This window comes from Myotis myotis, unplaced genomic scaffold, assembly GCF_014108235.1.
Source record: "Myotis myotis isolate mMyoMyo1 unplaced genomic scaffold, mMyoMyo1.p scaffold_m19_p_10, whole genome shotgun sequence".
Lineage (NCBI taxonomy): Eukaryota > Metazoa > Chordata > Mammalia > Chiroptera > Vespertilionidae > Myotis > Myotis myotis.
This window is the reverse complement of record NW_023416314.1, coordinates 26,071,165-26,082,135: the sequence shown is the minus strand read 5'-3', so window position 1 is coordinate 26,082,135 and position 10,971 is coordinate 26,071,165. Positions and strand designations below refer to the sequence as shown.

Genomic DNA, 10,971 nt, shown 5'->3' with positions numbered 1-10,971 from the left:
TTTTTCACAGAGAGGAAGGGAGAGAGATAGAGAGAGTTAGAAACATCGATGAGAGAGAAACATAGATTAGCTGCCTCCTGCACATCCCCCACGGGGGATGTGCCCGCAACCCAGGTACATGCCCTTGACCGGAATCGAACCCGGGACCTCTCAGTCTGCAGGCTGACGCTCTATCCACTGAGCCAAACCGGTTTCGGCAAGGCAGATTTCTTTTTAAAGGGGGCAAGGGGAGTAGAAGCAGGAAGATGATCTGTATCATTAGTAAACGCTTTAGGACACCAGTCTTGAGTAATTAGGGGCACATGATGTGTACCTAAGAAGCGATTGAACAGGGGAGTGGGGGATTCTTGGAGAATCGGGGGCTCTGCACATCCTCACATTTGACTCTTATGGATGCTTCCCTCGGACCTCTCCCCTCCCATGGTAACATGGCTTCAGAGGTTCTGACCCAGTCGCACCAATGTTACTGTCCCCCCAATACTGCCCTCACTATCGCATGCTCAGGGGGTGGAAGCTGGAATCCCTCACACTCCCTCTTCTTTCCTCTGCCACAGAGTGCATTGCCAAGAAGGCTGTACCCAGGGCCCAAAGTGTCCGCAGCCCCCAGCAGCCCCAGGAGACCAAGGCACCCAAGGATATCCCCCCTGAGGCTGTGGAAGAGAACATGGATGTCAAGGATGGGCTGGTGGAGCTGGCCCCCCCAGCCATGGGGGAGCCAGGTGGAGAAAAGGAAGAGGACAGAATGGAGCCACAGCAGGAAGAGAATGGGCTCTCCCTGGACCCAGAAATGCTGCGTTACATTGACAAGCTGTTCTCCCAGGACGACTTGATCAACAGGGTGAGTTGGCTCCGAGCTCTGAGGTCTACAAGATTCCAGAGCTTGGCACTCCAGCACCCAGATCTGGGTTCTGCCCAGGAGGATTGGATGAAGCTCTGTTCTTTGTTCCTGAGCTGGGTGCATGCATGGGTGATGGGTGTGTCTCTTTGTGCATGTGTGTATGTTGTGTGTGTGGTGTGTGCTTTCAGTGTGTATATGTGGGTGTGCCCTTGTGTTTGTATGTGTATATATTCCTCTGTGTGTGTGCGCTTGGAGCTGATGACCATGAGTAGTAAAACACTCACCTTGTGCAAGAGGATAGGGTGGGTCTTTGCTTTTCTACTTTTCCTCCAGGTCCTGCTTATACCTTCTTCCTTCTGTCCCAGGTGGAGGAGGTCATTCAATCCCGATTCGTGGCACAATTACTTTCCTCAGATTCGCAGTTGGATCTCGTGGCTCTCGCTAAGGAGTTGCTGGAGCTGGAGGAAGGACTCGCTCTTATATGGGTGAGTCAGGGGATGAGGGAAACAAGAAGATGGGAGGGGGGCTTCAGGTGGGCCATGGGAGGGAGGGACAGATGCCAGGTGAGTTAAAGGAGGAAAGGTCCCTATGTGAGTCTTGGAGGGAGGGACTCCAGGTAAACCAGGGCAAGGAGCAGCTCAGAAAAGGGAGCACCTGACTCTGTCCACCCCAGTGCTGCCTGTAGGCATGGCATACCCAGGGGCCAGCTCTGGGGTGGGTGAAGTGCAGGAGGACAAAGAGGAGAGAATTGTAGACAGAAAAGGATGACGGGAAGAAGAGGATTGGGGGCCCAGAAAGGGAGAGAAGGACACAAAGCTGGGAATATGGCAGAGGGATACAGAGGAGAGCCACATGTCTGTTTGGGATTTGAATCATGGTGTCCCCCTTATCACTCCTTCCCCAACACCACTGTCCCATCACCCACGCTCCACCTCCTCTCACATGTGGGCAGAGCATATCACTGTCCCCCTCTTCCTCCCAGCTGTTAGAGAAGCTGCGCCTGGACGAGGAGGAGGAGGAAGAGGAGGAGGATGAGCAGGCACCCCAGAGTGATGGTGCACTCCAATGTGACTCAAGTCCTCCTGAGTCTGTGGCCAGCCAAGATGCCCAGAGAGATGACCACGGCCCCCAGCTGGGGGTCAGTGGCAAAGCCTGCCCACCGGAGACTGACTTCAAGGATGGTCAAAGGCCTGGTCATGCAGATGTCCACCTGTCCAGTCTCCAAGCCTTTGCTGCCCCTTCAGGATGTCTGGAGTGCCCACCCCTCGGGGCTATATGCCCTCCCTCTTCTCCCCAGAGTCCCAGGCGCACTGACTCTGGCCTGGAACCCAGGGATGTCACCATTCCCAGGCAGATCTCTCCTGTCAGGGTGACCCGCAGGCGAGTGGACAGGTCCAGTGAGAAGAAGGGGGACTTCCCCCACCTGGCCTTTACCTTGGCCTCTCCTAAGAGCCTGTCACCCAGTGCTCTCTCTCTGAGTCCTGGCCCCGCCTCGGGCCTTGCCTGCCCTGGAGGTCGAGGGTCCCGGAAAGCTGCTCAGTCCCAGCCTCCAAAGAGAAAGAGTGAGCAGTCTGTCGCGGGGAGGGGGAGGAAGAGGAAGAGGTACTGCAGCCAGCGTGGAGCAGTGGGGGGCCCCTCCTGCCCCCAGTCAGGCGACCCAAACTAAATGGGACCTGGCTGTGCCCCAGAGGAGCCCAGGGCTCCTTCTCATTTCAGAGCTGATCCTGGCTGTTCTAGGGACGTGGGAGGGTGGGAGGGTGGGAGGCTGGGAGGGAGGGCATGGTTGTTAGGGTGGGGGTGGGCCTGGGGGTGGGGGTAGGATCAGCACCTTTGGGACATTGTATTTCAGTTATGAATAAAGATGGTTGTGTTTGAAAATGCTTGGGGGCCATTGTCTTTGTCGAGTCTGCGCTGCTCCTTAGAGAGGGGACCCAAGAGGAAGGGAATGTGGGAGGTCAGGGCATTCTGAATTCACAGGTGAGCCTCAGTCCCTCCTTCCAGATTGAGAGGAATCTCCTTCCGCCTGCTCCTGGCAGCACATGGCTCTCTGATCCCCAGCGACCCCTCCCATCATCACTTCTACTCCCAAGGCCAGGCTAGACGGATGGGGGGCCTACCGGAAGCAGCCAGACAATGGGGCCCAGTGCTTCTCAGCTCCTCCAGGGTTTCCTGTGTGGGTGGCCTGACCCTAGACCAAAAGGCTTGGCCCCAGGTGATGGACTGTCTGCCTCTGTGCCTCCTTACAGGGGAAGCATCCTTTAGTCTCAGTGGGATGATCAAATGTGGAGGGAAGTGGAGGGGTGAGGCTGGAACAAGGGGGTGACAAGAAAGTAATGATGACAAGCCTGTTAAAGCTGTGGACTCGGGAAATGACAGTGGCGGGGGGAGGGGGGAGGATGCCATGTTCCTGTCTGGATTTCTGTGTGGGAGACTCTTGTCCAACTGAGAAAGGAGGACCCATCTGGTGTGGCTGGGGGACTAGGCTCAGGGACAATGGGTCTTCAAGGCCACCCCACAGTACTGTTCCTTCTTTTACAACCATGGCTGGACTCGTGTGTGAATAGATGCCAACATAGATTTCTATTCCCGTGGATAAAAAAGTCCTACTAACAAACCCAGACCCGGTTTCACAAGCACAGCAGGGCCAGCAGGGGCCCTCGGGGAAGAGTCGCACCAGACACAATACTTCCGGAATTGTTTCTTTGTTACTAATGTTGTGGCCCCACCGCATAACAAAGAAACAGAATTTCTGGAGGACGAGGCCCAGAAATCAGGATTTTTTAAAGATTCCCAGGTGATTCTAATGTGCAGCCAAGGTTGAGAACCACTGCCCTAGGCGTACATTACGTTGCATTTCTGGAGTAACCTATCGCTCTCACCTGATTTCCATCGCCTGATTCTACCTTACATTCACCCAACCCCATTAACAACTTGGGGAGGTGTCCCTAAACACGGCTAGGAGAACCTGTGGCCCTGAAAACATTCTGAGATGAAGCAAGAACCTCATATACCTGTGGGGGAAAATATTGCAACTGTATTTTCAGTTGTGCAGTATTGATTTTATTTCAGTAAAAGAGCCACAAAGTACATTAAACCTATACAAATAATAATAAATTAAACCTAAAATAAATAATTGTAGGCTTCCTCACATTAAGCCTACCCCTGTCCCAGCCCAGGGGAATAGAAAGGTAATAGGCAGGTTTCCCAGTCTGTTCAGGATGCCACAATCACTGCAGAAAAACCCAATCCCTGGCTCTTTACCAAAGGGTCATTCCATATGGATCAAGATGTATGTCTCACTCACATCCTGGTGAGATTATTTGTCTGGAATCAGACAAAGTATCCAAAATACAACTGCAGCATCACAGCCCCCCTAGCAAGCAATATATGGCCATCAAGGATACGACAGCTAAAGCTAAGTCTGATGCTTCCCACTGTGGCCACAGCAACATCACAGCTGCTAGCAGCTCTGCGAGCAGCTCTGTGAGAATCAGTCACAACTTTCCCAGGATCACACGTGATTTCAGCAGCGGACAAGGACATGGTCACTGGAAATAACTTGCCTCATGGTAATGTCATCACTAATACCCAACATCGGCTCTTTCCTCTCAGAGGCTCCTGTTTTCTCCTTTCACTCACTATGATCGTTTCTATGTCTCATTGTGTAAAAATGTCTTCTTTGCAGGTTCGAACACACTCACACTGGTGGTGTAAACACCTCCAGCTGTGTAAGTGTGAACGCATGAGAAAATGTGTCGTGTGTCTACCCACTGCTCTATGACTCCGTGAAACAAAGAGGAGACATCCTTTTGGTATACATATTGCCCACCCTTTTAGTTTTCACTTTTCTCAAACAGTAGGTATCTTACATTCAGCATAGAATTGAGTTTTGCGTTTTAATTGGACAGTATCTTTTTGTTCTTCCTAAGAGAATTGAGTGCATTGACTTGGATTCCTGTGAATTCTGTTGGCATTTATTTGGGGTATTTTACACTGTGTGTTTCATGCACATGTGTGTCTTGCACTATCTTGTTTGCATTTGTTGCTTTTGTTTTACTGTTGAGATATTTAGGCAGGTTGGCTTTTTGTTCTGATGGCTGGCTGATCTACTTCCCTACACTCGTCACTTCCTTTAGATAGCAGTTACTGTCTCCAGCCAATGTTCCTTGGACTCTCTTTCTTTACCCTCCCATGTTCTCCTTCATCCTCCAGTTTGATATCATACCAACATTAAGTGTCTCCCTTGGCAGCAGTAAATATGCCTTTGCTTCCACAAACAACTCTTTGACTTCCAGGCATAAGAGATGGACCAGTCAGAAAGCTTATTCTACAGAATTCCTTCTCTTTCTCCTTTTCTCCCATTTTTCATCCTTCTGTCATTTCATTATCAGACCACCTGACATTGCACTCCATTCCTTCAGCTAGATCCTGCACTTGTTGTCTTCTTAGATTTGAAGTTAAATATATTCCAGGCTCACCACCTCCACACTGAAGGGAGGAAGTTGTTTTGCTTTGTTTTTTAATACAGGATAAAACAATAAAAAAAGTACATGCCCATAAAATAGGGGGCACGAAAGAGAGCAAATGAGGGAATGAGTTCGAATGCGCTCTGCACTGGGGGGGATAGCACACAAAGTGTTGGCTCTAAGCAGGAAGGATGGTGGAGTATCAACAGGTGAAGTTAATAGCTTTTTACAGGCGGCAGGACGTGCTGCCCCCAATAAAAAGCTGAGCAGACGCGCGCACTGGTGATATTTCAAATCCACGGGCCGACCCAGCGGTAGGAGTTTGAGAGAGCTCTTTTAGCACTATTTTCCTGAGAAAATATTAGGTACTTTTTGCTGAGCAACTGTCTGTCGTGGGACAGGTCTGAGAAAGAGAATGATTGGATTAATAACAAGAGTTAGAAGATTTAACTTATTGAGCCAAGACTTTTATTATTTATTTCACATTCATGGCTTCTGGTCTTTCTGGAACCTCAAGGTAAGGAAATGACCTGTGCTTGAATTTGCTGAGATCTGCCTCCCCCACCCCCACCCTCCCGCATGTGTAATCTGGACATCTCTTTTCTTGGTCCTTGTCCAACTTCATAACTGACTTTCTGAAGTTACTCCTCAGGAAAGGGCTTTGTTCTGGAAGTGGTTAAATCGGTGAGTTCATGGGGCTGCAGACCACCACTCCGTCTGCTTTTGCCATCCTCTCTCTCCCCTAAGGAGCTGGAAGCCTCAAGCCCTCCTGGCCTCAGCTGCTCTCTCCAGGCCTGCCAAGCAGAGCTCCCTGAACTGGGAGGAAGGGCGTCTGTTAGCAATTGGATTTCTAAGTTTCAAGGGTCCCAGAGCCTTTGGGAACCCTGTGTCCTTTCCTTGTGTCCTCCAGGACAGATGGTGGCTCCTGTGAGTCTTTGTGGATTAGCTCTACTTGCTCAGTGTGGGGTTCACGGGGGTGTGGGGCTCACGGGGATGTGGGGCTCACAGGGGTGTGGGGCTCATGGGGGTGTGGGGCTCACGGGCTACCTCATCACTCTGTGTTGTCGTAGGTGCTGCCTTGTTATCCTACTTGCTCTGTAGGGTTTGGTGGCAGATTCGGAGACATTAAAACTTGGCTGCTGCTAACACATTGCATAGAATCCCTATTAACATGTTTAATGTATGTATGGTTTGAGCCTATCCTTTTCATCTAAGCTATTTGACAGAAATATGAAAGACGGCCTCCTTATATTTCTACCTTTGTAAAAATACCAGATTTTTCATTGAGATGTTATGCGAACAACATAAATGACCCAAAAAACAAACCCATCACCCATTCATTATGAACTGAAATACTATGCAGGTGTTAAGAATGAGGGAAGTAATACAAATTAACATGGGAGTAACTACACTAAATTAAGTAATTTATACTTTTTAAATAACGTCATTTCATTCAACTTAGTTATTTTTCTATTGTGTGTGTGCGTGTGCATGTGCTTTTATTATGTGTGTGGACTCATGGAACCACCAACATAATCAGGATGCAGAATATTACCATATAAGGATCCTTTGTCTTAACCTTTGTAGCTACAGCCAACTCTCTCATTCTTTCTGTGTCTCTAGCCCCTGGCAACTACTCTGATAAGTATCTATATGATTTTGACATTTCAGGAATTTTTTAATAAATAGGATTGTGCGGTATGAAACCTTTGGAGACTGACTTTTAAAACCCAGCATAATTCCCTTGGTAATCCATCCAAGTTTTGCCTGTATTTATACTTTGTTCCTTTTTGTTGCTGAGTAGAATTTCATGGTTTGGTTTGTTTGATCTTTCACCCACTGACAAAGATTTGAGTGGGGATATTATGAATACAAACTATACACACTCATATATATGTGTTTGTGTAAACATAAACCCATTTTATATCTCTAGGATAAATGCCAAGAGTTCAATTGCTGAGTTTAGCAAATATTTAGTTTTATACGAAACTTCCATATTCTCTTCTTGCCAGCATTTGGTATTATCATGATTTTTTTGTTTTAGCTATTCTGATAGATGTATAGTTATATCTCATTGTGGTTTTAATGTGCATTTCCCTAATGGCTAATGATATTGAATATATTTTCCTGTGCTTATTATGAATATCTGTGTAGCATTCTCAGTAAAATGCCTAGCCAAGTCTTTGCCTATTTCCTAATTAGATAGCTTGTTACTTTTCACTGTCAATTCTCTCCATACTTTACATATAAGTTCTTTGTAAAGTATGTGGTATGCAAATTATTTTCCCCCTATGCAAATTATTTTTCCCCCAGGCTGAAAGTTGTCTTTTCATCCTTTATGGGTCTTTCTCAGGGCAAATTCTTTTACTTTGATGAAATCAAATTTTGTAAATGTTTTTATCTTTGTGAATTGTGCTTTTATTTTCAAGCACAAAAATTACTGCCTCGCCCCAAGTCCAAGGATATTTCTTCTATTTTTTTTTTAATAAAAGTTTTATAGTTTTACATTCTCTGATCCATTTGAATTTTTGTTTTAGCTGTGAATTTAGTCAAAGCTCATTTTCCTGCCTATGGATCTCATAGTTCCAGCTGGCTATCCTGTCTCTTTCTTTTTTTTTTTTTAATATATTTTATTGATTTTTTACAGAGAGGAAGGGAGAGAGATAGAGAGTTAGAAACATCGATGGGAGAGAAACATCGATCAGCCACCTCCTGCACATCTCCTACTGGGGATGTGCCCGCAACCCAGGTACATGCCCTTGACCGGAATCGAACCCGGGACCTTTCAGTCCGCAGGCCGACGCTCTATCCACTGAGCCAAACCGGTTTCGGCTATCCTGTCTCTTTCAATTGCTTATGCATCCTTTTAAAAATCAGGTATATTTGTGTGTATTCTTTACTCTTTAACAAAAAGAAAATAAAAAAACAACAAACCCTTAATATTCACCAATTATGGAATGTTAACTTTATTTTAGAGGGGATAGTTCTGAAATTAGAATAAAATACCTTCACATGTCAAATTGGTTAATATGCATAGCTCTATTTCCTTTAAACATATTTAAATGAAAACAATTCAAACCGCTAAAATTACCCAACCATAAGTAATAAGAATATATTAAGTCAAATTGTTTAATTCTATGCATTTGAATGTGTTCAGAAAAGTCTATTTTAACCATAAATAAGCAAAATCTTAGTGTTTTTGTTTGTTTGTGAGGCTGGAATTGACGCACTTTGTGCCAATACTGTCCATTTCAGGTTATTATGAAAAGCAATGAGGGTGTGTCATTCTTGCAAAAGCCATTTTCTGCTTTCTCAACTCCTCAAATGCGATGCAAATTTAGAAAGCCCCTTTTTCCCTTTCTTAAAACACAATTGTAGATATTTGCATCAGTGAATTATTGTGTTTGTGGTAATATATTTAAATATGTTTTGGTAATATATTTGAATAGTTTAATTTGTTAAATAATTTGTGTCAGATATTTTTTAAATATATTTTTATTCATTTCAGAGAGGAAGGGAGAGGAAGAGAGAGATAGAAACATCAATGATGAAAGAGAATCATTGATCGGCTGCCTCCTGCATGCCCCCTACTGGGGATCAAGCCCACAACCCGGGCATGTGCCCTCAACCAGAATCGAACCCAGGACCTTTCAGTCCACAAGCCGATGTTCTATCCACTGAGCCAAACCGGCTAGGGCTGTGTCAGATAATTTTGATTAAAACTAAAACTACAAACCAAGCAGGGTGTGGGGTTTTGTTTTTTCTTTCTTTGAAAAATCAGAGTGGATTCTAACAGTTATGTAAAAGCTTTTGGCAACTAGGAAGCTGAGGAGGTCCCAGCCTCCTGGAGGACTTTGGGTCTCACTGTACTCCTGGCTCTTGGACCCTTCCCATAAGCCCCTTGTACGGACACAAAAAATTCCTCCCACCTTCTAACCTTTTCTGCCTGGGCTAATGATGAAATTAAAATGAGATATATTAACAGAAGAATATGGCCAAAGGTGATCGACGTGGATATTTGAGAGTGCCATGAGAATAGACCACAGACACACTGGGCAGTTGAGGCTTGTATTCCACCTGGAACCAAGGAGAAGGGGGTTTGTGGTTTGGGACTTACAAGGGCAGAAATGCAAGTCATGTGGAGGTATAAAAGCACATGTTTGGTAAATGTCTTCTGAGCTACTGTAACACTGGGGCACAGAGAGGAACTGAATCGAAAGGGCCTTGCTAGGTTCTTCCCTGGCTATCACACACCAGCTCATTTCAAATGGTAGTTATCTGCGATGAGATCACCCTCCTGGAGCAGTAAAGGGGAAGGTCAGAGGGTTTTCCAGAGTCTTTTTTTTTTTTCTTAAAAGTAACCAGCTTTTGCCGAAACCGGTTTGGCTCAGTGGATAGAGCGTCGGCCTGCGGACTGAAGGGTCCCAGGTTCGATTCCGGTCAAGGGCATGTACCTGGGTTGCGGGCACATCCCCGGTGGGGGATGTGCAGGAGGCGGCTGGTCGATGTTTCTCTCTCATCGATGTTTCTGACTCTCTATCTCTCTCCCTTCCTCTCTGTAAAAAATCAATAAAATATATTTAAAAAAAAAAAAGTAACCAGCTTTTAAGAATCAGTATCCCAAAGAAGCATATTTGCTCTTAGCAAACTCTGCTCTCCCTCCCACCCCTCCTCAATAAAATGGTTTGATCTCAGAAAAAAAAAAGTTATATAAAAATCTAAAAGTGTTGCCCAGCCAACATGGCTCAGTGGTTGAGCATCGACATATGAACCTGGAGGTCACAGGTCGATTCTTGGTCAGGGCACATGCCCAGCAGGAGGCAGCTGATGGGTGATTCTCTCTCATCATTGATGTTTCTATATCTCTGTCCCTCTCCCTTCATCTCTGAAATCAATAAATATATTTTAAAAAAATATCTAAAAGTGTTAAAAAGATTCCAGTTATGTGTACTCAAGATGACAGATGTGTACTCAAGATATCGATGTATTTTGAGAACTTGAGTCCCATTGGAGTTTGTGTGTTTTTGAGACCAGAATCTCTGCAAATGAAAGTACATTTAGGTCACCTGGGTACCTTGTCAAACTGCAGATCCTTACTGAGGGAGGCCTGAGGGTGCTCCCAGGTAATGCTGATGCTGCTGGTCTTTGACCAAACTTTGAGTAACATGATTATAGGCTAGTGGTTTGCAGCTCTAGCTAAATATTCACCTATGGAGCTCTTAATTATGCCAGACCCTGGAATCAATACAATGAATTTAGAATCCTTGGGATTAGGCTCCAATCACTGTCATGTTTAAAGTGCAGTCATTATGTTTTAAAACGGAGAGATCCAGTGTGTAGGGAGAAGCTGGCATCTCTTAAAAATTACAAGGATTAGTTCTGTCTCTGTCCTACTCTTGGAAACCTCAAATGAATTTCAAATTTGGGACAGAGGTAGAAACCAAACCAAAATAACCCTGAAAACACCCAACACCAGAGGACATTGGTAGATATTTGCATACAACATGACCCGTATGCCGTGAAGTCAGTTTCCTCAGAATATTAAGAGTAAAGTCTTAATAGTGCTCGCTTCGCAGCACGTATACTAAAATTGGAATGATTCAGAGAAGATTAGCATGACCACTGAGCACGGATGACATGCAAATTCATGAAGCGTTCCATATTTTC

At 45.6% G+C, this 10,971-nt stretch overlaps 1 non-coding gene across 1 annotated transcript; it reads left to right on the top strand.

Annotated features, from left to right (window-relative positions):
• Window positions 1-10,865: 10,865 nt before the first annotated feature.
• Window positions 10,866-10,971, top strand: LOC118665520. Its single transcript, XR_004970639.1, has one exon. It is a non-coding gene; the product is annotated as a U6 spliceosomal RNA (small nuclear RNA).